This window comes from Falco peregrinus, chromosome 7, assembly GCF_023634155.1.
Source record: "Falco peregrinus isolate bFalPer1 chromosome 7, bFalPer1.pri, whole genome shotgun sequence".
NCBI classification, from domain to species: domain Eukaryota; kingdom Metazoa; phylum Chordata; class Aves; order Falconiformes; family Falconidae; genus Falco; species Falco peregrinus.
The window spans coordinates 3,778,482-3,806,252 of NC_073727.1; the positions used below are offsets into that span (position 1 = coordinate 3,778,482).

Genomic DNA, 27,771 nt, shown 5'->3' on the forward strand with positions numbered 1-27,771 from the left:
CAAGTAACTTACCATCCACATTTATTAAAGATATTGGGTGATAATTTGTGCAGTGTTCTGGATCTCTCTCTGGTCTAAGAATTATGGTAATTAGTGCTCAGAGAGAGGATGTCACTCGTATGTTTCTCAGGGTGCAGAGAATAGCATATCATTACACTCCTTTTAGATTTGAGATGGATCGCTCTAGGGCTGTTCCTATTTTTTAACCTTGGCCAGCTGCGCCTGGACAGAGGCTTTGAGCAGGTCGGGGACCTGCGCCCCACCTCCACCGTGGGGGACAGCGGGCTGCTTGCGCTGACCCGGCCCCTCGCTTCCAGCTGCAAAGGAGAGCAAAGATCTCTTGGACTGGGTTTCAACTTCAGCAGGCATCTGCCCCAGAGGAAACACCAGGTTTGATGAATGGCATGGAATAAAAGGTACCTGCATCGTCTGTGCGCAGTGCCGGGTGGGACCCGATGGTCATTCTGAGGGCTGTGCGAGGCCACTCGAGGAGGAAGGATCAGTGAGAAGCTCTGCCGGAGGCTGGCACAGGAACGGGGCTGGTGCCACAGAGTCGCCGCTCTAAAAAGCCTTCTAAAATGGCAGGCGGTAATAAACCACCTTCTTCAGTAATAAACCACCTTCTTCGGAGACATCAGAAAGCAGGTCTTCAAATTCTAGGAGATAATTCAAGAAAGAAGAAAATGATAAACTCCCCCAGGAACTGAAATATTAAATACATTCCATAAATGGACTTTCACTGCCCAAAGTCCTTGGAAGCGCACCTGTGGTGGTGCCAAGCAATCAGTCTGTCCCAATTACCCAAACTACCAATAATACTAAGGGCTTACTAATAACACGTGCATCTCAGAGTTCCAAGAGACTTTAGCCATGTCCTTCACCGATGTTACACCAATCCCGCAATGTTATCTGAAAATCTCTGGCCGTTAAGATTCCTCTGCCGGAACATGATGTCTTCATACCACTTTCCTGGAAGAGAAAGTAATATATGTTGCCACATCTTCATTTCTATGTGCACTCATGCAGACACACAAAGGACTGTGATAACAGTACCGTCAACTCTGTTTTCTTCACCCCTCTGTAAAACTTTTCCTTGCCTTATTTCATAGCTAGTCGTTAAACAGTGCAATAATTTCCATGGTGCTGTTTTGGGGGATGAAAAAAAATAATCAACTTTTCCCTTCAACAACATACTCCTGCTTGACTTTCATCAAAGAGTTAAACAGCCAAGGGCTTTTAGCATCTCATTTCACTTACACACACAGGCCATTATAACCTGCATAAACAAGGATGACAAGTTGAGATTAATGAAGGTCCCAAAGTGACAGAACAATTTAATTGTCAGAAATCATAGGAGGTGAACTTTGCCAGTGTATTTATATAAGGCTGCCATAGTCTAAAAACTTCCCTAATTGATTATGACCAATAAGTAATAACACTGGAAGCAGTTTTCTGGTATACAAATAAGAAATGACCCAAAACAGTTAATAGCGGTATTAAGATGCGCAATATAAGAATATTAGACTGATAAAATAAATGACCAATAATGCTCTGCAAATAATTGCAGTGTTTGCACTTAAAAGTAGAGCAGAGCAAACCGCAGCTCTGACGAAAGTCAGATGAAATGGTCTGGCTTTAGAAAAACAACTTGCAACCACCAGGCAGTGAGCCTTACAGTGATATCACAGCAGCAGGATCCATATGGATCTGAAGTGCAATGCTGTTTGCTGTTCTCTCTCCCCTGCCTTACTTTAAGAAACTTCTAAACTTTTTTTTTTTTTAAAAAAACTCTCTTAAAATTATGGTGCCTTTTTGTTCAAGAGGAATAAAACCAGTGCCATGTAAGCAAGCACACGTACACATGCAAATATCTGATACTAATTAAGGGGGGGCAAGCCATGCAAAGTATCACTTTTAACCTTTGACAGAGTCACCAGGTAACTCAAAGCTCAAAAATAAAACCCGCAGCTCTTTGTCTTTTTGAATTCCACGTGCTCATTCAGTTGTTGCCTAAATGAGACAATTGCCTTTGGAACTCGCCACCCCAACTGGAAGCCTGTTCAACCTGTTCCCTGGCCTTTCTATGATCGTATCTCCTCATTTTTCACTTCCACATACCCTGTCTTATGTTCCACTTACATCTTCTAGTCAGGCTTCTCCAATGATCCCAAGCAAATCTTCAAACTAATTTGAATGATAACTCTTAGAGAGCTGGAATAACCTCTTTTATGTTTTTCTTCTTTTTTTTTTTTTTTTCCTTCTGTTTTTTTTCGGAAGGTAAGTAACTAACTGGCAGTATTCCCTCTTCTAAATATAAAGAATATCTTTTCATTCCAGTAATATTTTACTTAAATGGCTGCCAGGGATGGCTGTATAATTGATCCTGCCTTTGAGCAGGAGAACAGAATACATGGCCTATGGATTTCCTTCCAGTCTTACATTTCAATGATTCTCTAATGATAAAGGAAAAAGGCCGCACTTAATGCATTTCGCTTGTACCACCTCATAACTGTCCCTCCACACGGCTAAATCAGACTCCTTGCACCATCTTGCCCTCTTAGTTACAACGGCACGTGTCAGCTTGGCTATTCCAAACCTCTCCCAGTACGCCAGCCCAACGGGATGGGATGCTGCGGACCAAGGGCTGCCTCCGTATACATGCACTGCTCCCATTAGATCAAAGGGAAAGGTAAATATAGCTGAGGGAGAAATTGTCTCCATATGTCACACGCAGCCTAACTGGTGTTTTATAAAATGATACTTACTGTCACCAGCAATCTGTGAAAACACTCCTGATTTCCACGGGATCTTCCCCTTGCTACTCTTTTCAAAAGCTTAGAAATAAGTTAGATTCTTTTCACAGGAATTTCTGCAAGCAGAAAGTCTACGCTTACTTTTCAGCAAGAGCTGGAAAACCTCAGTCCCAAATGCATTACATGCTTTTGGAGTTCAGAAAGAAAGTGCCCACATTTCAATTTAGATTAGTTAGACACATCTTGATAAAAGCTGAGGTCTGACTAACCTTCCTCAGTGCCGCTTTGAGCAGGGCATACGCAGCATTAAGGGCAAACTCCTTCCTCTCCAGTTTAGCTTCTCCTTGATGAATACATTATCTGCAGGATTTTTAGCAGAGATTTTTTTTTGGGGGGGGTTGAAAATGGCCAGACAAATACTTTGTGTAAACCTCTTTCAGACAGCAGATAACTTATAGCTGCTGCTCGGCTGATGGATTTTGAGAAATGAATATTCGAAATTCATGGCATCTTGGCTGATCCCTGATGTATTTTAATTCTTTGATCAGATAAATGTAATTGCTTCAAAAAAAAAAAAAAGTGTCTTGAAGGACTGGGAAAATGAATTCAAAATGTGCTTTCAGAATCAGTTAAGGTTATTTACAGAGAGGCTGGGCTTCTACAACCTTTTTCCCCGTAAAATCTGTCGTGTGTTTATTTACAGAAGGGAAGGGAAAGGAGCACAGATCTAAACACCAAAGGGTTAACCAAATGTACTTTTTTTGGGGAAGGCTCAGGTCACGCCACTCTTGAGCCAAGGTACGCTTTCAAGACTTTTATCATCATTAAAATCCTCACTGATAACAAAACCAGAGCTCCTTAACCTTCTTACGTCACCTCCCGCTGGAAGGTCGGGAGCCCAGCTCGTAACAGGGTTGGGAAGGACACGCCGCAAACATCATGGTTTGGCTCCGGCACTTGTACTTGATAAGTCCAAAACAGCCCGCTTTGACAGCCCCTTTATATGCAAGCTTGAAAAATAACCTATTTAGCATTCCCCAGCCCCAGCACATGATTTCACTGGGAAACTATGCAAAAGATACTTTGGAAATAAATATGCACAAGAAATTACAACTCCGTCTGAATGACCCCCTACCTTGGAATGTCTAGAACTGTGAGAATTATAAAGTCAGGAAATATGTACAGGCCTAGTGCCTCGAAAAGTTACTATTCCTTATTAGGAATCTGCACAGACATGGAAGCAGGAGTTGTATAAACTAAAAGGAAGATTTTTTTCCTGTCGCTTACATGCCTAGTCCTTGACCTATCCCATTTATAGTTTCCTTTAAGATACTATGCATTGCAAGTTCATTTGTTTCCTAGTAGTCCTCCAGCAGTGATCTTCGGACCCAGCCAGCACTGCAGACGGAGCAGGGCTATGTAAGCAGAAGCTTGAGATTTATACGCCTGTAAAATCACAGGTATTCATTTATATCACTGCTAACAATTTTGAGCTCTGACTCCACAATTTCCAGGTAAAAGGTGTCCTTACTCTCTGTCTGAAAATCTTAAATGCAGACATATAAGAACTGTTTAGTCTGCTTTACTATAAATAGGAGGTAATATGTTATTTCAAACAAAAAGCATACCATAAACTACGCACTTAATTTTGACAGATTGTGCTTTCCTATATATGGCGTGGTCCTGCTGTGCTTTCATGGATCAAACTCCCATTGACTTCAGCTGTGTCTCCTAACAGTGCAATTCCAAATATTGCCTTTTGCTATACTTCCCACCTTTGGGGTTTTTTCCTACTCCTTTTCTCCGCATAAAAGTACAGTATCCTGCAATATCCAATTGTAGGCTTGCACAGGCAACACAAAAGCCTCTCAAGAGCTGAAAAATGCTTGCAAGAAGAAATCCTCTCCATTCCCTTTCCTCTCCCCCCACCATTCCAATGACACGATTAGACGATCCTCCAAATTAGGGAGAACATCACTGCTGCAGATCACCCCCAAAATCTGCAAATGAAAAACAACTGCTTCTCCACTGGGGATAACGGGATAACCCTCCGGCCAACATTCTGCTCTGCACCCCCCCAGTTTGCAGTTGAATTGCATGGTGTGTTTATTCTTCTAGTGAACAGGCCCATTATATGACTTAAAAGTGCTAGTGTACACAGCCCTGACATGTCCATTACATCCACACACACTGATACGTAGATTACAGAGAAGTTCAGGTTACCCAATTAAGAATTTGAGCTGCATGTTGGAAACCAAGAAGCAGGAGGGAGCTCTGGATGGAGTATTTCACTTTGCACGCTGATAAAGACACCGTCTGTCTACAGAGTGTTGATCCACCGGGTCCAAAGAGCGGCAATCAGGAGAGAGGGACTGAAGAGAAAACTCCAAGCCCAAATATAAAGCCAAATTGCTGGCTCCTAGGTCAGCCTCTGAGAACTGGAAAAATGAGACTGAAAAGAGGCGATGTGGCTTGTCCTCCTGCCAGCGCAGAAGAGCAGCCTGCAGGATGGGTGCAGGGAGAAGCAACCACAGGGGCGCTGGGCATGCCCAGGGCAGCCCGCCTTGTCCCTGCATCCCACAGCCGCTTCACATCCTGCCTCCTCGCTTGCACCGGGACTCACGCCTTTGGCCAAACAGCCCACGTAGCCAGCGACACAAATACCAAGTTAAAATCCAACCCCAGCCCTCACAAACCAACCCTGCTGTACCAGGCATCTGGCCCAGCCAGCGCTTACTCCCTCAGCACTTCCCAGCTCGGGGCTGGGGCGGATTTTGCCATGTGAGCCTTTCGGATTTGAGCCTACCATTGGTTATCAGGGACCGTCAGCTTTAATGAAAATAAACTAAAAATACTGCAAGAGGTTTTCTGAGCCTTTCATTAAGCTGAAAACCTAGGTGTTGCAACTGCCAACGATGTCGAGTGACTTAGACCTGGAAGACTGAAAAAACCCCTCCGTGGGCAGGGGGGGCAGGGCTGTTGTCTTCGATGTGGCTCTTGCAAGGGGCCTGAGCTCCAGCTACGCATGCTGTGGGCCGGCACGATCGCTGCGTGGGAATGAATAACTCATGTGCTATGGGGCAGCCGCGCATGCTCCCGCTGCTTTGAGACTTCTTTTTTCCCTGGTAAGGTGCGTGTCATGAATCATTTCAGGTTACCAGGAGATCCTCCGCTGACTTCAATGGGAACAGAACTGAACCTTAAGCAGTTGTCAAGGAGGACACTGATAAAGGCAGCTCTAGCCGCTTCCATTTTATTTAAAGATGTTGTTACGTGCTTTGACAGTTCAGCCCTGCACATTTAAACATTCGGTTACTGTAGCTTTAGTGAAAGTGATTCTCTCTAGCAATACAAATCTCTGGTTACCAAACATTTACTTTATGCTTTCAAAAAGATAATCTAACAACATCCAGAGTTTTCTGTTTCCAAATAAAATGAATTCACGATATCCCCTCGTGTTATTGTTACGGACTGTACAGCTAAATTTAACTCCTTTATCTCATGCTGATCTTTCAAATAAAGTTCATTATTATATCAGGTATGTTCACAGTTAGCAATGATTGTTTAATATTAAACACCCTTTGCCAATAAAGCTCCATATATAATTGACTGTTACAATCTCGGTTACAGCTGTTCCAATAACAAAAGCTATAATTAAAATCACATTCGGCTTTCTGAGATAACCACTCTGGCCTCACTCGCACAGAAAGCAGTACCTTGGAACTGTCCTGAAGACCAGAGCGAGACCATTGCTCCAAGAACGCCCCCATCCGTGGAAGACTGCAGAAGCTGGTCCTCTTCTCCTTTGGGAAGGAGGGGGCTGAAATTTTGGTGTTTTCAGGCATATTACTAGCTGGTCATATCCTGTAGAAGTCCAGATGACCTTTTGAACAGTCAGAATTAGCCAAAAAACTTATAGCACTTTAACTTTCTACAATGTTTTCCTAACAAAATATAACATTTTTCCTAATGCCAATATAGTTGAGCTTCGTATATTTGAACTGTGAAACTTGCCCTCTGATAGTCTCTCCTCTACTTCTTTCCCGTCTAGCTCAAACTTGAAAAATCTTGAGGGAAAATCGATTTATACATATTTGAGTTCAGAGTAGACAATGGTATTCTTTTCCTGAGATAAAAGTAATAGAATCTTCCTTGCTTATGACTCTCAAAATGCCTGCCAAAGAGTTCACCTTGCTTGGACATCACGTGCCACATGAAGACTTAATATGCCACGACTACGAACACTGAGATTAGATGCTAAGAATTGCAGTGGTTTAAAACAGCAGATCAGTGAATTTTGAAGTTAACTTTGTGGCCTGCATTTTTTTTGCACCACGTAAGAAGCAAACAATAATCTAAACTGTGGATTGGCTTAACAGGATAAAGCAGAAAGACATGCCCATCCTTACCCACCGAAGCACAGGTAACTCCTACAGTTGCTGCCCTGTAGAGGCAGGAAAGCACGGCTTCAGCAGAAATCTGGCCCTGTTGTTCCCCAAACCTGTAACCATCCAACCCTGCACGACAAGGGACACACACTCTCCCTGGAATGGGAACAAGCTCATTCCCTTCTGAACTACCATTGTTCCCACCGTTGATATAGGTGCAACTGTATGTTACTCTTTTATGTGAAGTAGGTCATAATATCTCCGTTTGCTCTTAAGGAACTGTATATCTGCATATTTATAACAGCTAGAACTGCTGCCCCATGGAAGAGACTAACGGTCCCACCCCGGGCAGCCAGCCTGCCTTGTGGCGGATTAGGTGGAGACCTGTAAGCAGTGACACAGAGAGAGCTGACCTTGCTCCGGACCTACCACCATTTCCTCAAAACATTGTCAGGTACACACTCCACAACCCCAAATTTAACTTAACCATAAGCAGCATAAAGAAATCACACAGAGCGCTCTGCTCCGCTCCTCCATTTGTCTTCCCCCTCCAAATATTCAGTTTAAAGAACTGAGATCCCAATACCAGTAGGAACAGGCAACTACCACAGCACAAACTGAAGGGTTCTGCCCTGGAAATCTAACCTTACAACAAACTATTCTGACCAAAATTTGGCAGAATCAGATGTGTGGAGTAGGCTCTTATCTTGACTCTTAGCATCTTACTGTAGCATCACCTAGTTTATTAACATTACAAAGGACCAGCAGTTCAACTCTTCTTTCTTTAAGTAAAGCAAACACACTACGGGTTTTAAAGGATAGAAATAAACATAATTAAGTGAGAAAAGGAAATTAATAAAGTTCCTACCAGAAGACTAGCTTCACCAGGACTTCAGCTACAGGCCAGATTTTCAGCCAGTGCCCAGCAGTGTTATTCCAGGCACTTCAACCACACTTCTCTAGTTCACACCCTCAGAAGAGCTCAGCCCTTGCCCATGAGCATGCAATTATGGCTAGGCAGCCTTGACCACTGGAGGGTTTCTTCATTGCTGGGTCATCCTGAAATATGCCAGGAAAAGATCTGTGGCATCTGAGATGTCCCCTTTTCTCCTCTTCATCCAGTCCCAGTCCCACTGTGGCTGGCTGAAGCTTTCTTTGCTCTTCGTTCACCCACCTAGCCCCTGCCTTGTAGGGTGGATTGGGGAGGCTGTGTCAGCGGTGCTCAGCATAAATGAGATGTTGCCAGTTTTTGAACAGACTCTGAACTCATCTGAATTGCTCCACACCGGGTGCAGTGATTTAGGAAAGCCGTGCCAATGTGCAGAGCTATTTTGCAATCATGCCTTTATGTTCAAGTGAGCAAAAAACTCTGCTTCCGAGCTTCCTCATGTTTGAAATTTATACCCAAAATCTGCATGAGAAAATGGTTTGGTGTTTCCATACAGAAATAAACGCAATTTGTTTTTATGAGGGTAATGTACCAGGCTAAATAAAAATAATCTTCCACAGCACTTCAGAGTGAAAATGAATTTGGGGTAATTCCAAACAGTAACCTACTGAGTACTGACCTACAGAGGACAAGTAAACCCGTCCTTGCACTGCTCCTTGGTACACTTATGCAGGACAGTATTAGGTCTGGAAGCACCCTTCTCATTGCATCATTACAAAGGGCTTTACAAAGCAGCTCTGCTATCACGACGAGTTCAGTGCTTCTGTTGTCATGCATTATTTTCTGAATAGGTAACAAGCGCCAGGACACAAGGAATTGGCCTCAAGTTGCACCAGGGGAGGTTTAGGTTGGATATTAGGAAAAAATTCTTCACTGAAAGGGTGGTCAAGCGTTGGAACAGGCTGCCCAGGGAGGTGGTGGAGTCACCATCCCTGGAGGTGTCTAAAAACACCTAGACGTGGTACTTAGGACATGGTTTAGTGGTGGGCTTGGCAGTCCTGGGTTAACGGTTGGACCTGATGATCTCACAGGTCTTTTCCAACCTAAATGATTCTATGATTCTATGAATACGCACAAGAAAAGGCATCTCTTGGACCTGGGACATCAAAATGGAAACAAGTTTCACACCTGGTCGCTCAGGTTTCCCACAAATGTCTGCGGTGAGTCTTTAACTTCATCTGGTCAGCTCTCAGAGCCCGGCAGAGCATCTTTATTCAGCAGCAGGTCTGAGCCCCTCACCTGCCACAATAATGGACCCACCTCTCTCCCCCCAGCCCCCCATCTAAGAAGCGAACACACATGATGTATGTTTTAATGTAATACAGGGCTCCCCTCGTTGCATCTCATTCATTCGACAGCTTCTCCTATCTGGCACCAAAGCCCGATTAAATATTAATATGGGGTGGGTCTTATTATTTCCTGACTTCCAAGAATCCACTGGTAAATTGAGATCTAGCTGCTAAAAATTTCTGACACAACATAATTTGTATTGAACCCTCTTTCCATGCCAGAGTGCCAGTGTTAATAAATCAGGCTGTTCACATTGAATAAATCTATTTAAATACTTATAAAATATTAAAGATGCATTTGGGAAAAGCCTCTAAGGTGATTGTTGCACCTATGCACCTCACAGTAACTAATTTATTAAAGAGTTTGCAAACCTGGGAAGGAAGGGAAAAGAAAAATGGTTTCATAAACCAAGAGCAGAAGCCAATTTTTCAGCTCAGATGATGAAAGGAAGCATGCATTTCTAATCAAAAAGACAGATACGCCTTTTCTCTCCCACCATTCCCTCAACAGCAAAGTGCCTTTTCATCATCAACAACACTCCATTCCTAATGTCTGCTGAGGCCTTTCTGCACCTTCTCCATACACTAGTAATGTACACACAGCATCCCTTTGAAACAAGAGCCCATTAGCTGTGGCAGACTACCTTTTCACATGAAGTCCTTCCGTTGGTAGTCATCAGCAGAGTGCTAAATCATCCCAACCGGGCATGCTCGTATCATGGCAGTGGGATAAACAGGTATTTAGAGCCACAGGATGAAAACTGCATTTCTACCTTTCTTGAAGGTTTGTTGGTTCTTTGTTTTTGGGTTTTTTTTAATTGGTTTTTTTGTTTGTTTGCCTTTTTTTTTTTTTTTTTTTTTTTTTAGGAAAGGTCATAAACTACCCGGGGAACATCTAGCTCTCTTCTCTCACCCCCTTTCCTCCTCCCTTAAACCCAGAATTTTTTAACAAATCCACTTTTGCTTACACCCAGGTCATCTGTAATTTTAGACCTTCAACCAGCCAGTCCCCTTTAAAGATTACATAGTAAATGCAACCATAAATTTGCCCCACAATAAGAAACGAGTTTGAGCATGCCCTGCAAGAGGGATTTATGTGATTGTTTTCCTTCCAGTGGGCGTGGTGGAGGGATATAGAAACTGTCAGCGACAGCAGCAAGCGGGGTGATACTTCACAATAGCTACCTGAGTAATGCAAGAGAGATTAAGCCTAAATTGAGGACTGCCATTTCAGAGGACAATTAATTTTCAGGCTGTCGTAAAAGCTCTGTTGACATTTCTCAGCTGAGATTTTGCTTCTCAGTAAGAGTTTAAAGAGCTTTGTTCAATACAGGCAGTGCTGCTGCTGCTGTTTTTGGGGCTAAGTCTAGGGGGTGGGTCCCCCGAGAAAAGCTTATTTCTCTGAAATAAGATCGCAAGAAATCTTTGGTATATTTTGTTAATGCTGACTTCTAGATCTTCACCTGAGAGCCCACCTCGGATTCTCAACAGCTGTTTTACCGTAAGTGCATTATTGGGTACCCTAATGCAGTTGGGCAGACCAAAACTGAAGCAACCCAACCATTAGCAGCTGCCTCTCACCACATTTGGGCAAGGGTCTGCTCGTGAGACCCTTTTGCTCGTCCCTTTTAACCCCAGCAAGCATCTAGGAGCACAACGGGCTACACCAAGGAATGGGAAATCCACTGATCTCCGGCTATGCCGTATGCGGGTAACATGCTTTTCTGCATGCTCAAGTCATCCTCCAAGTCAGCAACTATTTAACCGCAAGAGATGAGAGATGAGTTCCAGGTCCAGAAAGAGAAATCCTGGCCCCTGCCTGGCAATAATGCCGGAATTGCCTCTTGCTTTAGTGACAAGAATATCCCATTCAAGCTCACTACAACAGACTGGCATCCCCTAGAACTATTAGCCCAGTGCAGCGTGGGGCAATGTTTTTCCAGGAGGGTGCCTAAAAGGAGGTGCCTAAGTGAGCTACTGGGCAATGGAGAGAGCCCAGAGACAAGGAATGAGTGAGCCAAACTCTGGAAAAGGTCTTGGGCTACAACGAGGCCACCACGAACCTCCAGATCACGGCACCCAGCCGTAAGCATCCCTGTTGGAAGTTGCTGGCCTTGCCACTGGGTCCAATTTATTACCAGTGACAAATTGCCTGTCAAGAGGCAGTGCTTTGTCTGAATATACAAATGTTTGTGTACAGAGATGGAAAGACGAAAGGGTTAATTATCTAACAAACTCAGGCAGAAGGGGAAAAAAGTTTCAAGCTCAGGGAGGTTATCATTGCCTTTTGCGCAGGCTGGTTTTAATCACTTTCTTGTACCTCTCCCTGACTTCATTTATCAAGCCTTCACATAAAAGTTGCAAAGTGAGGTTATTCAGCGGATACCTCCATTCATCTCGGATGATTGACCAGGGTGGTTTGCAGTACAAACCAACCTGGGTGATGGCATTCCTCTTGTTTTCATTGCACAGCCTGCTTTCATTTTATGCTGTAATTGTATTTTCACAAAACCATAACCAAGCAGGCTGCAGATCCCAGGTTCCAGATTTATTTACAAACAGCCCTGACCAGCCCCCTCCACCTCCTCCTGTTATCTGCTTTATGCTGCTTTGGATCTTACCGCCAGGAGTCTGGGGTGGATTAGCACAAGATAGGAACTAGATCCAAAGGGGACCTAATCAACCCGTGCTTCCACCCCTGCTCCTCCTCCTCAGCTTCCATCCAAACATTTCATGAGAACTGGTACCTGATATTAAATACCTGTTTGTGACTTTGCAGGAGGGTGTCGACCTCGGGCAGGTAACAGAAGTGCTGGTCTTACTCGACAGAAAGAGGTAAGCTGCTCCACCAGGCAACTCAGGAGATGTAAGTGAAGAGGCCACGTCTCTCCAGAGGCTGTTCAGAGACCTGAGGACCATCATCTCTGCATCCCCACCAGAGGGGCCATTCAGGTGAACGGGGCAAATTACAGACACTCTTACTACTCAGGGTGAGTATGTATGGGTGAAGAGAAAGAAGAGAGCGAATAGTTTAACCATCTTTGTATTAATGTAAGTAAGACCGAGCTGGAATTTCATCCGCCAGTAAGGCTTCAGAACTGATCACGAGGCAAAATGTGATAAAAACCTTTTTCCTGCCTTCTGTGGAAGTAAAACCACCGGAATCTGGATTCCGCTGATTACTAAACAGCTGATTCACATATAATGTAAGGGGTTATTTTGTGCAGCTCAGGAACTTCAGCTGGGGTAAATCAGCATATTGATGGCTCCGAGTCAGCTCACACCACTCCATTTCAAAACTTGATGCCATTTTTTCAGTGTACGTCCTTTGGGAAATGGACACTGAGTGAGAAAAGCCCAGCCAGTGATTATGAAGTGTTCCTGTTGGCATTGTTAATCTGCAGTCACTTTCCAGGCAAAAAACCTTTTAGATAAAGTAGCGTTTCCATCCAAACAACCTGGACCAGCTTAGGTGGGGAAGGGCGACGGGGCAGAATAGCCGACCAAGTCTTTGTTCTATTTAAAGCATTCCAATAAGACTTCAACCATGGAGTATGGCAAGAGAACTGATCACAGGGGAAAATGCAATTAAAATACCTTCCTGCATTTTGCAGCCACAAAATCATTGGCAAATCTCTGTAATCTGGCTTTGCTGAAGTGGAGGGCATGAGTCAATGCACCAGGAAAGAGTTTTAGCTAAGTACTTTTCAAGTTAATAACCTTGCTCAGGGACAGTTCAGAGCCTTTTATACTTTCCCTCACAGAAACTGGGATCCACAAGTGATTTTTCTTACTGTCCCTTGCTTCCACTGCAGTGCTGAAACCTTCATGAGACTCAGTTCAGTGACTGGGTACGCCAGTTCAGGTGCAGCAGACAGGCAAAGTGAAGCTTCAGGTTGATAAGAGATTCCGTCACCTTTTTTTTTTTTTTAACCTTTAGGTTTGTTTCTGTCCCTTAATAGAAGACTGTTTTTGTAGATTACAAATTAACTTTGAGCAAGACCAGCAAGCACAGCCACCCAGCCTGAAGCAAGAAGAGCCTTCAGGCGGGTGTTTGTAGACTGCCCTTAGAAGGGCTCCCTGGACACAGAAAGGCAGTTCGTTAGCAGTGGCCTGTATATCACCGCTGCTATCTTGTTGATAGCATCCTTGTCTCCAGCCTTCTTTGTCCCAGTCTAACGCGAACTGGAATTCAGACAGAAGTAATAACCAGAGAGGGATTCTCATTCATTTTTTCATCTCCTTCCAAATTCCCTGCTGGCAAAGTTAGTTCTTAGATTGCACCTTCTACAAAAAAAGTCTTGCACTATTGCTTATGCCTGGACTGAGATCAGTCTTCCTGAGATTAGTTACTCTTTTGTGTGTGTGTCTGTACTGAAGTTGAATATTAAGATTAAAAGGAGCTCTTCGTTCTTTCTCATCAAAGAACTGAGCACCCCTTGACCCCTCACCGACCTTTAGGTGATACTTTGGGGAGTCTAAAAACTTCGAAAAAGCAAAGGCTCAAACCCATGAATGTTATTAGCATTAGATGCTGAGAAAGCCTTTGATCGGGTGGAGTGGAATTATTTGATAATAGTCTTAGTACAATGCTGAATTGGAATCACTTTTGGAGGTAGATTTCTTTCTCTGTGACCTATAGCAGATGTCAGGATTAATGTAGACAAGTGAAAAGTTTTGTTATTTTCTGCAAATATTTATAACACAGGCATATTTTATCATAAAGCTAATGAAAAGGTTTTTAGCAGGAAGATTACTAAGGTTGCCATGCCGCCGAGATGATCATACCTCGCTATTACAAACGTAACTTGAAACGTTACCTTCCTGAAGAGATGAGAAAGATTTGGGTACGTAGTGGTTGAGACAATAAACTCTGGGACAGAACGGTAATGGAGAAATGAATGCATCAAATTAAAACTTGGCAAGAGAGGCAAAATAAAAAACCTTGGGGTTTTTTCCCCCTAAATTTTTAGAAGACACATTCTCCAGATGTAAGGAAATGAATCATTAGAGAGTAAACCTGGCATTATCCCTGTACTGAATCTGAGGAATGAAGCTCACTCAGGGCTGCTTTTTCTTTGAGGATGGCAAACATTAGACGATTTATGTGAGAAATTTTAAGAGAATTTTTTTCCCCTAAGATTTCATGGATTCCCTTGTTTCAGGATAAAAATAAAGTTTTGTGGGCTTTCTGTTTGGTTCTCTTTTTTTTTTCCAGGAAGTGTCACTGTAAATCAAACTTCTAAAATATTTTCCAAAAATGCGTTGTTTTACTGTTGGTTCCTCACTACAATCAGCGTAACCTTTTTGCTGCTTGTTTCAGTGCCTATTTGATATCTCCTGAAACCATCAAGGGGAGGAAAAAGCCCTATTTGAACTTTACCCTGTGATGTAATATCTCTTTGTTTGTATTCCAAAATTTTATAGGCCTGCTTTGCTATTGTGCCTTATTGAAAACTCATGCCTTATTTACCATTATTGTCTTTTCAATATTTCTGCTTCTTAAGATTCCTCCTCCTCTTCAACATTTGTTTCAAATGATTTTGTTCTGCAAAGGTATGCACTTGCCTTTTTGAAGGGAACTGGCACGGCGCTGCGATCTACCCATTTTTCTGATTCTCTTGGTCTCTGTCATGAGCTGTATGTTGTCCAAGAGACATGTTTGCAAAGTATATTAGTTAAGAGTCTGCAGATCTCAAATGTCTGGCAGGCACGAATGATGCAAACCGGTTTAGAGACAGGAGAACACAGGCTTGCGCTTTCGTTTACTTGTGAAACAGTAAAAACGAAGAAGTGAATGAGGAAGACAGTCCATTCGAAAGACATACGATACTCTGCTAAAGTCAATCCTGAAGCACAGTGCTGCTGTATTTTTAATGCATTTGCAAAGTTTCATCTGCAAATTTCATTAATATACTCCTGTAGATCCAGGATGGCTTCTCCTCAGGAGTCTCTACTTTCTGGATCATAAAGTTGTCTTCACTATAATTTAGGAACCTCTGCGATGATGCATGTTCAGCTGTATTTGTTACTCAACAGATGTCTGGGTAGTTAAATTCCTCCATGAGCCTTTATCAGTACTTCTATTCTGGGATTCCCAACTGGTTCAAGATGTACCTCTCCTCGTCGGCAGCAGCACCACTGCTCGGGGATCAATACGCACAGCTTGGGTCAGGCTTGTTCAGTCTGGATCTCCATGCCCTGACCACCACCACCAGCACTGCTGCTCTGGTTGGCTGTGTCAGCTTGGAGTCAACGTGTTGTTGGTTCCGGCTCAAGAAGGGCTGGGTGATGGGGGCAGCTGGGGACAGGTCCCACGTTCGTCATCCTCCAGACCATCTGCTGTGGTAACTGTCACTGCTCTTCCTGTGGGGCTGCCGCCTGGGCTTGCTGCTCCTCCATAAATTTCGACACCACCTGCTGCTCTTGCCATTCCTTCATATATTACATCTACAACAGAAGCTCGAAAACACACACTGCTCACACTTCATTTAAACAGCTACCTTCCTGACATAACGTGATGATTCCCAAGCTGCCCCTTCCAGCGGTTTGGTTTCAATAAAACAGGCGTGATAACAAGTTAACAACACTGAGGGTGAACATGTCTTCAGACCTAGCCTGGGCTCTTCTGCTGCCCCGGCCACCCTTCCTGCTCCTGGGCCATCTCTTGTCTTGGAGAACCCCTTGTGCCTGCCTTGGCCGCTGGTTTCAAGGGATCAGCAGGATACATCTAACCTTCTGCCAGGAGGATCAACACCTGATAGCAGTGTGGGAAAGTTTTAGGCAAATGATGCCAGCCTGCTCTCTTCCCTTAGGCTACTTCTTCGCATTACATACTAAGGAGCTTTCCCTAGAGCTGGTCAAAGAATAAAATAATAATCTGATTTGCAACTAGAAGTGCTGAACCTGGATTGCTATGATTCACAGAGTCAAAATATTAGTTATTAATGAGTATTCAGCCTACTGCTGGGTATCTGTGAAAATGCTCCCAAACCCTCAGAGTTTAAGGAATTTTAGGCTCAGTGTATTCAGCCAGGAATTTACATGTTGTCAGTCTTCCATCTAGAAGTATTTGTCATCCAGAGACCAGAAATAATCCCAGCCGCTTTTTGGTTTTCTGAGCAATCAGAAATGAACAAACAGTCAAAATAAATGGTTTATTTTGAGTAAGCTGAAAAGCAATTGCTCTCCACCTGCACTGGCTGTGCACTCGTATGTATTAAATTTACAGGTGTCGGAAATGGTTTACAAAACATTTCTTATTAAAAGGAGGATTATATTTCCACCTCCAGCAAAGGCACAGCTAAACTCTGCTGTAATTTCAACTAGTCCCGTTCTGCACTGCAGCAATGGGTGAAGTTTCCCCTCTGGCATGGGAAGTTTTGACTCTGTTACGGGCACCTTTCACTTTGTCTGAAGCCAAAGCGCTTCCTTCTCCCACTGAACATGGGCAAGGAAGGAAGGAGGTGAGATGGTATCATGTGAATATCCCCATCAGTTTGGGGATTTTTGCCCCTCTGCTGATTTTTCTTCCCAGCCATTTAGACTATGCTGATAAAAGGCAGGATGTGTTTCAGGACACTACTTGCCATTTAAAAAGAAGATAAAGTGCAACCAAAAAAAATCATTTCTTCCTTTTCAACAACTAAATTGATCTCCTTCAAGAATCTGACTTCTTCTGGCTAGCTAGCAAATATAAAGTCAAACACCTGTTTACCAGACACAGAGCTATGTGTCTGCTGTTGCCGATCCATCTGTGGAACATAAACATAACTTTCACCAGCTGCTGCTTTTAGCATGGGCTGGTAATGGAAGCCATTATAGAGCATATCAACAACATACTTTCCTAATAATCATGGGCCAGAGCATCACAGGGTGTAAACTGGCAGAGCCTCACAGAAGGTGATTCTGATTTACACCATCACGGGACCCCACCCGGCTGTTTTTGTTTTCTTCACACTCTTCCCCTTTTAGCACCCTTACTTTCCTAGTTTCTAGTTTGTGTCCATTTATTTCCGTTATATTATACTAATGACATAACATGTTGTGGAATAACTCCTGGGCCAGGCTCAAGTAGTGATGGCTAATTACCTTGGGTAATGTACAGCCTCGATATTAATGACTCCAAGAAAAGCTCTGCAGATTCGGAGCGTGGATACTGCAGAGACTTAACTGGATTGGAGCCAAACGCCCCGTTCCTATAAACAGGCTCAACTCCACTGACTCGGGGAGAATTGCGCCTGCTTTTGTTCGTTGCAGATGTGCTGTAGGTGATTCACAAAATCACGCCCAACCACATCCACGCTCTTTAGGCTGAAGTCGAGCTTGAAATCGCACAGCGCAAACAGCGGATTCCTTTTTGTCTGGCAAGAAGGCTGGCGTGTTACGACCATAATTAAATTGCCAATAGACCCCCTTATCTCTCAGGCTGCTCCAGGATGCAGTAATGAGGCTCTGCTCTTGATGAGCATCAACATACCTCTTTCCCTGTGTCACATCAGTCAGGTAGGTCAGGATCTTGATGGTGACCCAAGACAACATTCGTCCTATGACCAGGCAGTTCATTTTCCTTTCAGTGTAAAGGGCAGAAAGGCCACAGGACTTTTGAACTCTTCATTTTCCAGTCAGGAGACAATCTGAAACTCAGAAAGGAGACTCCATTAGTACCTGAGGCTCCTAAATGTGAAAACATCCAGCTTTAGGGATGTCAAATTTGGGTAAGCTCATCCTGCTGAGTTCAGCCCAGAAATGGCAGCAGTCCCTGAGACTTACCTATGAGAATTCACTCTCCTCTTAGTGATTTTGTAACATACGCTAAACACTGAAAGGTGCTTCCCAGCACTTCTGCAATTGCAAAAATCAACGCTCACCTCTAATATATTCCGACTTAAAGTGTGCAGCCTTGTTTAAAATGCACTGCTAAAGCATATATTTTCATGTATCGTTATGTCTAAATGCATGATAACCAGGTTGAAAATCAAATTATCCGTGTTAAGGTGAATATTACAATGTGACTACTGCCTGCTGTGCTGCGAATGAATCTTGTAAACACAATCAAATCTCTCCCTTTCTCTCCCTCTCACACAGAGAGAGAGACACATGCACGCCCTTGCACGAGAAAAGAGATTCTTCACCTTCTGCCATCGTATTGTCACAGCAGCTCATGTTTATTGTGAATGACATCTTCAGCTACAACTCAGCATGAGCTCCGGTATGCTGGAGCTGAACATCCTACCAAGAAAATCAGCAGTGACATTAAAGTTGTTTCATGAATAATGAAAAAATAAATATCACATTTACTGTAGGTACACAAAATGCTTTGTTTAACTAAAAGCATTTGCAGAGAAATTCCAACTCTCTCAGGGTAGATACTATTTTATTAACTGTGGGTAGAGAACTTGTTTAGAGGGAGCTTTTTTCATTATATTGGTAATTTTCTCAGTTATACAAATGAGACAACACGTGATCAGTACTATTAGTAGGTACAGACTTACCTTTTACAAAATTCTAAACTCTCAGAAAATTAAAAAACAGCAAATCCTTCATGCTTGCAGCCAGTGAATCTTTCAGCCACTTACGTCCTGCATAAGGAGCTTTAAATACATCTCCCAAGTCCAAATTTGTGTAACAAGTTTTAATCATTTATGGGGGAAAAAATGCTTCAGAGACAGTAATGCAATTATATATGTGTGTAACGCAAAAGTGAATTAAATTGTCTCAATGCCATACAAGGCAAGCTTATTACAGGATCCGAGCAAAAGACGCTCAAAACACGACTGCACTGCGTCCAGAGTTTTGCTGGCAGCAGCAGCGCGTGTTCCTGCCAGCTGTCAGAAGTTCATAATCACAAATTTCAGGGAGAAGAAAGAAGCCTACTTTGAATTACGGGGTTACAGTGACCAGAGATTTATATAAAAGTTATTTGCAGTGGAAATGCTATATTTTGTCCTATTAAGGATTGAGCAAATACACTTCTTACGTAGCATTAATGTGTCAGGCAAAAGTGAAATCTTTCAAAGATTTCAGGCTTTGTGCTAGACTGAAACTGGTGATCCTAAAATGCAATGGCTTTTAATGAAATGCAAATATACTTGCTTCCAGAACTGGAAAACATTCTCACTGCTGTCCCTTAAATAAAAAAAAAAAAAAAAAAAAAAAAAAAGGCTGCTATTCCCCATTCTTTGGAATGTTTCATCCATATTCATAGCAAGAACCCTGAGAAATGTTCCAAAGTGCCAAGAAGTATGAAAACTAATACCAAACACATTGTCAATATCCTACTCACTGTTGCTTATGAACTTATCAGCACGGAAATAGTTATTCTCAGTAGAACTTTCTGAATGGCAAACATAAATAATCAGCTTCATAAATAGTCCAACTAGTAAATACAGGCTTAATATTAGTGATTTAAAAAACCCACTTGCTCCGACAAAGAAGGTGAACAAATTTGGTTTTTAGCTTTCAATAATCATGTCTTTTCCATAAACCTAGGTCTCCCATTTTTTATATAGAGCAGTATACTTTATGACTTCTTTCTTGTGAGTTCAAGTTGCCTGTATTTTATTTGCTATTCATAGAGAAATGCTCATTTCCTGTTTAAAAACACACACGTATTTACTCTTATTTGTTTAACAACATTCTAAATGGCAGTTACAAAAAGAGCAGTAAACAGAAATAATCTGCCTTTTTGGTACTTGTACACAAAGCCTCTGCTCCTTCTTATTCTTTACCTTTAAGCAAATGGAAAATTGGTTGGTTGGTTGTTTTTTTTTTTTTTTCTTTTTCTTTTAAACATGCCAATGCTTGCAGAAAAAAACCACAAACCCCCAAGATAATTCTAAGGTATGTTATCTCTTTAGGTTTCCACTACTGTCAGGTGGGCTTAGGCAGGTGGTTTAGAGCTCCTCCTTCCTTGCTGCAAGGCCAGACCATGAATTGAGAGAGGGCTAACACCGAGATCTGACACGCAGGAAAAGGTGCATCAAGTATCCCTTGTCATGCAGTCAAAAGAGGTAAAAGTAAGTAAATGTACGAGCAAGTCAAACCCGTGTGTTGACAGGGAATGTGTCAGTCAATAGCAGTGCAAGCTGTGTTTCTAGCTATTATACAAGAAAGGTAAAAGTATTCTACTAGGTCACTTAGTTACTTCAACCAGATGGAATCCAAAATGTTCAGAAAATTAAAAATCCATTTATTCCTCCAAAGTTGCATTCCATCTGTTTTCAGACATTTATGGAATCTTTTTGCATACAGGATATGGCAACCACTGGTGCCTTGGAAATATTTCTTCCCCGTGCGGCTCACAGAAAGTCATGCTGAATATAAATGGCACTGGAGCAAGCCCTTTTTTCAGGTGCTCTTACTCCTCTTAAAAACATAGGAAACCCTAGTCTTGTTTTAAATACAGGAGTCATAAAATCCAGTGTATTATTATCTGCAAAAATGCAACAGGAACTTTTAATCTAGAAAAAAAAAAGAAAAAAAAAAAAAACAACAAAAAAATCAGGCCATTCCCTGCTCTTTCCACCTTGAAAATTTCAACTTTCCTGCCAGTCTGTTTCTCATTTTCAGCTTGTGGAGACAATAAGAATGATTCAGATGCTATGAAGGAATGCAGCCTGGCATGTAGTGATCTCCACCCTGAAGATAAAAGTGACAAAATTACCCCAGGAGTTACGAGCTCTAGTCTTAATCAATCATTTTTCAAGAAATATTTTATTTCATTCAACTACATACTGTGCCTAGATCTAACTGGGGTATGGTCCCCTTCCTTCTTGCCTTGTCCTCAGCATCTTCAGCTTCATCAAATGGAAGGATATCATCTGGCATGCAGGCCAGGCCAAATTTTCTGCGTATGACACAAACATCCACTTTTCCTCTGTTTCCTCAGGACCTTCTTTCCTTCACAGCCAGTGGCTCATACAACAGTTCAGCATCAATAAGCATTATCCTGCTTGGTGCAGAGAATATTTTATCCCCCAGTGAAGCTCACCCATAAGGTAAGTACAGGCTGTATCTATATTGTCAGCTAAGTTATAGTGCCACTCCTCTCCTGATCACCCACAGCTCACGTTAAATCACTCCCAGCTTCTGTGTCGGAAGGAGCCAACAGCATCCCTCCCAGCTGAGAGACATCCAGCACCTATCTCTGCCCCAGGACTATTTCTTACAGGTGAAAACCACACCAGGTGGTGATCTTAGAGAGTCCTCCAACACTACCTCAGCTGGCCTTTGCACCATAAACACCTTTCATGCCCTTATGCCAAGGCCCAGATGATTTCCCAGTACGTGACTCAGGGGGATGCGTGTCTTCTCTGTTATCTATATCTGTGTTTTTTTCACCTCCCCAAATCATTTGGGTAACTGGCAGGTGACTGTCACACGGAAAGACAAAGCACTCAAAAATCCCAAGGCAGCACATCAAAAAGCAGAGAACTGGCTTTTAAGCGTAAGACTGCATTTAAAAAAAAAAGATGCTGAAAATCACAAATGGTGGATGATTTGTTTCAGTCTTTGCGTTTTGTTTTGAATGTCGGGTCATGTCTTCACATTTTCTTCTGCAACCCCAAGGGCAGGAAAAAAAAAAGGAAGTTAATATTCATACTTAGTCTCATGCCATCCAAAGCTGAAACTTTCAAAAGAAAAAAACCACACACAAATTCAGTGAAGGAATTGCAAGACTGTTACTGAAAACTGGTACCAGTGACACCAAGTTCTACCATAAGAAGCCCGCACTTTTCATCACTCCAGATTTGAAATCCACCAGGTCTGACTCTGGGGTTGAGGACCACATGCTAAAAGACCACATACAATCGGCAGGAGATCCAGAGACTTGATTTCCTCCTCTTTTGGACAAATATTCTCCTTCATTCATTGGGAAAGCTGGCACTGAGGAAGCCTGCTGCCCAAGATGGACAAAACAGAAGTGGCAAAGCAGCAAAACTGGAAAAAACCCAAGTGGTGCAAGAAGGGCGGCCGAGGAGCATCCTGAGAGCACATCCGTCCATCAGCATGAGGCAGGCACCCATCCCCGTGGTGTCAGCTTCTGTCTGCACAAATAAAACACCTCTCTCTCAAGAGTTAAAACTAATAAAAGGTTGCCTCTGATTACACAGCGGGATTGGACCCACATCTCCCTATCAGCCGGAGCGCCTGCACTGCTCCTCTTCCGCTTCACCCATCCCCTGCTAAGTTTAGAAGAAAAGGCAACAGCTGTGGCTACTGACAGAACAAGGCTGGCAGCTGTAAAACTGAGACGCCACATTTCAGTATATAATTTTCTTTCCGCAGTGTCTCTCCCTAACTTTCCTCTTTAAGAGGCACTTAAAATCCATGTGTCTGACTCAATTATTGTTATTGTAGCTATGGAACAGAATGTGATGCTGATGAGGGCCTACCTGTCTAGTTAGCTTCCCTTTCTGGATGCTTTCCTTCTTTGATTCACCATTGCTTGTGACACATGTATTGTCTAAACTATGTTCGTGAACAAGTCTCTAATACATTCAATGGAAGGAGGTGAAAAATCTGAGAACGGCGCATCAGTTGCATGCATAAATCCACGCGCTAACTTTAAATGCCCTATTTCTGAGAAATATCTTATCCGGAAAGCCTGATTTTGTTGCAAATTAAGAATAAAATTTGCAGTAAAATTAAGAATACGATTTCTTTTGCCTCCCTTGATTAGGAGAGCACTGACATTGCATAAATGCTCTATCTTTATGAACTCATCTAGAGATTCTGCGTTCCTTCAGCATTCAGTACATTATCAAATCATATCCAAAGCACTATGAATTCATGCCCCAGAGGGCATGAACCCAAATTTAAAGTCATCATCATTCTGTATATTTTCTGCTTGGTTGAAGGTTTTATGATACAGGCTGAATGTCTTTTCAGGACAATCCTAAAAATAAGCTAATGCAGTGGGGACTGAATTTATTGGATGTGTACGCTCACCTTCAGCTGATGTTCTCCCTAGGTCAGTTCTCATGTGATTGGCAAGGGATCGTGACAGCTTGTATCTTCCTATGAGAAACCTGTGTAGACACTGGTAATTAGAACTGCCACTCAGTCCTCCCTGACAACAGCTACTGCACTGGCTCGGCCTCTGAACTAGCTACTGCCTCTGGAAAATCCTGTTTCCCAGTGTCTTCTCCTCCGTAGGCACATACCTAATTGCATGTAAACATCCTGTAATTTATTGTGTGACACAAAAACATTGGTACCTTCAAGCTGAAAATACAGTGCTGGATAAATACTGAAACGCCATGATTCCGAAGTGTCACCCGCAATGTAGCTCTCCAGCTGCCTTCCCCAGCCGGCTGCTGAACCAAGGACACCTCCTCAGTAATGGAAAATCCGAGAAGGGTCTCAGTCTCTTTTTTAAGGATCCTAATCCTTAGTCAAAGTCAAGAGTGTTGAGGCTTGTAAGTCGGTTCAGTTTTGGAAAAAGAATACTTCATTTCCATTTGAAAATATCAGTGCATGTTGTCTGTAGTACTCTACTTTGATCAGCATGAGAATAAAAAGGCTCAATTACCTATTGGTCTATTTTTACCTATAATTGATTTCTTCATACACTGTTAATGACTGCAACTAACAAAAAAAAAAAAAAAAAAGAAAGAAAATGAAAGAGAAGTGATGCAATAGGAAAATGAACATGAGGCATTTCCAGTTCACAGCTGTGTTTGCGAGACCAAGGATAAGGCAAGATGTTTGGAAATATTTCCAAATGAAAATGAGGCTGAAATATTCCCTTGTACAAGGAGACCTGTTCTCGGCTTTGCTGCAGTTTGGAGGTATCATTTCAGATACAGCTTCCTTCTCTTGAAACAGGCTAACAACAGAGCTGTAGTTTCCATGCGCAGTGCCCAGTCATATAGATCTCATCGTGTTGAACAGCATCTTTTTTTCCCACAGTAGCAAAGAAAAGAGCCAGAGTGAGGCGGTCAGGAATTGCTGAGATCCAGGGTTGAAAAGGCAGTGAAATCTAACCTCCAGACCATGGAAATCAGTGGAAATTGACTTAAAAACTGTTGATCTCAGTGGTTTGGGGATCAAGGTTTAGGAGAACAAACTTACCACACGAAGGCAAGTCTGTTTTCCAAAAGCAGTGCTTGACTTCTTGACAGGAGCAGCCTGTCGAAGAGCAGCAGACTGGACCTCTAGGGCAAACCTAGACTGAAGGGTTGTAGGGTTGTACATAGTTGTAGGTGTCCAGGTGCATTTCAGGGAAGGAGATCCCCCTCTGCTCTCCCCATAGCTTGTTCAAGACAACAAGGAGGATGTTGTGGTTTACCCTTGTGATTAAGCAGAAAATATTGTGCACCAGACCAGGTGTGCAGACCCCTGAGGAGCAAGGAAGCCAGGCTGTGTGGGAAGGGGCAGGCACAGGGACCTGATTCTGCTTCCTCCCCCTTCCCACTCCACCAGCACCAAGCCTGCTGGCTACGGGGATTTCAGGCACGTCATGCAGAATCACACACAGAGCACTGAGCATGCCAGAGCTGGAAGGCATTGCAACCATGGCAGTGCTGAGTTCATTTTCCCAGTAACCAACCAGCCTAAGAGCATGGCACAGTGTATTAAGCATCTTGGTAAAGGTTTATGCAACCACTCTTCAAAAATCAACCCAGAAATGGCAGTGCTGTGTTTTTAGACAGATAATTACAAGGGTGCTCCCATGTATGTGCTTCACAATGAACCAAGTAGTGTAATTTTGCAATGGGTCAGGCATTACCGAGTGAATAGTTACATTTCCTTTTTAGACTTCTATTACAGCATGGTAGCAGCGTAGTTGTGCTGTATTTGGGTAATGCTTCAGCACAGTGCACAGGGGAGTCAGTGTGGAGCTCTGTCCCTGTTCACGGACACTTCTTGTTGAAGCATCTGCCCACCACAGACATGACACAGCCTTCATTGTTATCACCGTTAAACTATCTGTTCCCTGCATTCCAAAGTCCCACTAAATTCAACACCAAGCCCACAGAAATCTACTCCATGAACTGCGACCAGCTTTCAGAGGATGCACAACCCAACGTGTCGGTAGTGCCAAGCTCATCCAAGATAGCCCATAACCCTCTTCTCAGGGATGCTGAGGAAAACAATGTTCATAAGTAAGTAGCAAAGTACGAACTGTTAATCTGTGGGAAAATGCATTTTAGAAATGCTACAGAAAGCTCAGAACATATTATTGCAATCCCAGGCAACACAGGCGGAAGATGAAATCTAAAGGAAATGATGACATCTTAAGCACTGAAATATGGTTATGGCAGCCAAGTAATTAGAACCCTGCCCTTTCGGACAGCACACAGCATCACTGTGCTTAAGAGCTCATGGTGTCCACAGTATTCCAATTTTGATATAAATAAGCTTTTGCTTATTCCTCTCCCCCCCCACTCTTCACTACTGTGTAATAATCTGGATACTAGTTTTCCATGTGCTAGTAGAACAGGTACCTTCTGAGAAAAATATTCTGAATTAAAGATGGCTGCAGTTTTATTTTTTTTTAATGTAACTGTTTAGCTATTAGCAGTGGCTGATTAATGGAAAAGTCTGTTTTAGAGAAATTTGTGAGCTATTCCTTTTCAGAGTTGTTCCAGTCTGCCACTCCTCCCAATGACTCTCCATCCCAGCTCCAGCCTTTCCTGCTCCCTATTTGATGCGGTAAACGAACTGGAGTGTGTACCCAATAGGCACCAGCAGTCAATGCTTAATTACATCTGAGCCCATTTCAGTTCAGGTTTGATTCTAGAAACCTTATGGAACTTAAGAAGTGCCTTGTTTCCACTGGTGCCATCATGAATATCAGCATCTGTTCTAGCAGGAGAAGGCCAGAACCGTTCTGAAGGTCTGCAATGGCACAAAGGATGATTAAGCTGGTACCCTGGAAATGTTCTTGGTTTACATAATAGAAAGACAGCTGGAAAATAATTCTTGCCGAACCTGAGTAAAAATATGTTTGCAACATCATTAATGTATTCTATTTCCTGCAACTGAAAGGCAATTTGATAAATCATCCTTTGCCATAGTGCCACTAATTGCAATGGATTCTGAAAAAACATCCCAAATGAATTTTTTCAGAAAAGCCACAAATCCTGAAGGTACACTGCTGGCAAGCCCTCGAGTGTTTATATTACAAGCCAAGCAATTTAAATAATCCCCAAGTTCATTACGTCCAGCTAGATGCTCAGGAGAGGTCCTCTCTTCCACTGGTTTCCAGGAATACACCAATATAGAACGTCTTATTTTTCACAACTGATAGGTTTTGGGCGGCTGGGACTAAATTACAGTAGCAGGATTTTTAAGAACTGCGGAAAAGACTGTAAAACTTTCTGCCCCTTATTAACTACTGTGTGACTATTAGGTTTATGGGCAACGTTAATGTTGCAGCATAGGAACAAAAACATTGTAAATGGTCTCCAAAATGTTGGGAAGCAATTTTCCCCGAGAGGCAAGGGGCCCTTCCAATCCCGGTAAGGTAGGGAAAAGGTCATGGGGCACACATCTAAAACTAGATTAAACTCTCTGTTGCTAAGTAATTAAACCTAATTGTAAACCTGTGCAAGTGCTAATTTTAAGACTGAGCTCCCTGTTCAGAGCTCCAAAATCTCTACTGAAAGTTCATGGAAAATGAAAACCGCCTCTTTAAAAGAAATCAGCTTGCAGCTCCCCAGAACGGAGCCCCCGGGCAAGTGGTTCAAAATATGATTTTTATAAACAAATCTGACATAGCAAACTTAATGCAAAACCCTATGCATATAACATCACTTATGTGTGCAACTCGTTTAAATTATAGCTGTAGAGAGAAGGAAATAAAACTGGCATATTAACCTTTGGCACAACAGTGCTCACATAGTAGCGATGTTCAGCAGCAGATGATATTATTGTGACTCCCACTAGTATTGTCATAGTGAAGGGTCTGTCAGAATTCATGTTCGAAACCTCCACAGTCAGAGTTTATTAATTCAGCCACGAGCACCCATTCCAGACTTACCTTGGCATGTGCAGTCTTAAGAGCAAAATCTTCTTTTATTGCAACTTTCCTTTCCCCATCACCACTGTATTTAAAGTCGCTGAATGAAAAAATAAAAAAAAACAAACCCAGAAATTCATCAAATACAGTATTTCCACACCACCATCATATTTGAAAAACACTGAATGCAAAAATAAAATAAACCAGAAAGTAACGAAATATAGCATTCCATGACTTATTGCTATAAGCTCACTGGATGCCTGGCTACTTAAATGTCCTTTTCAAAGAACGGTCTGCTAATTCTTCCTCGAGAGAGAGGACCCATCAAAAGGACAAGCTAAATGCATAAGCAAGACAGATTAAAAAAACCGCTTACAAATGAAACTTAAAACATTCTCAGATATTTTTTTTTTTTTGTGAA

General features: G+C 42.6%; 1 long non-coding RNA gene across 1 annotated transcript; it reads right to left on the reverse strand.

The window, feature by feature from the left end:
• Positions 1-556: 556 nt before the first annotated feature.
• Positions 557-27,724, reverse strand: LOC114010946 (uncharacterized). Its single transcript, XR_003552654.2, has 6 exons — positions 27,372-27,724; positions 17,859-18,015; positions 6,470-6,617; positions 4,977-5,125; positions 831-969; positions 557-656 (listed from the first exon to the last, which is right to left on the reverse strand). It is a non-coding gene; the product is annotated as an uncharacterized LOC114010946 (long non-coding RNA).
• Positions 27,725-27,771: the final 47 nt, after the last annotated feature.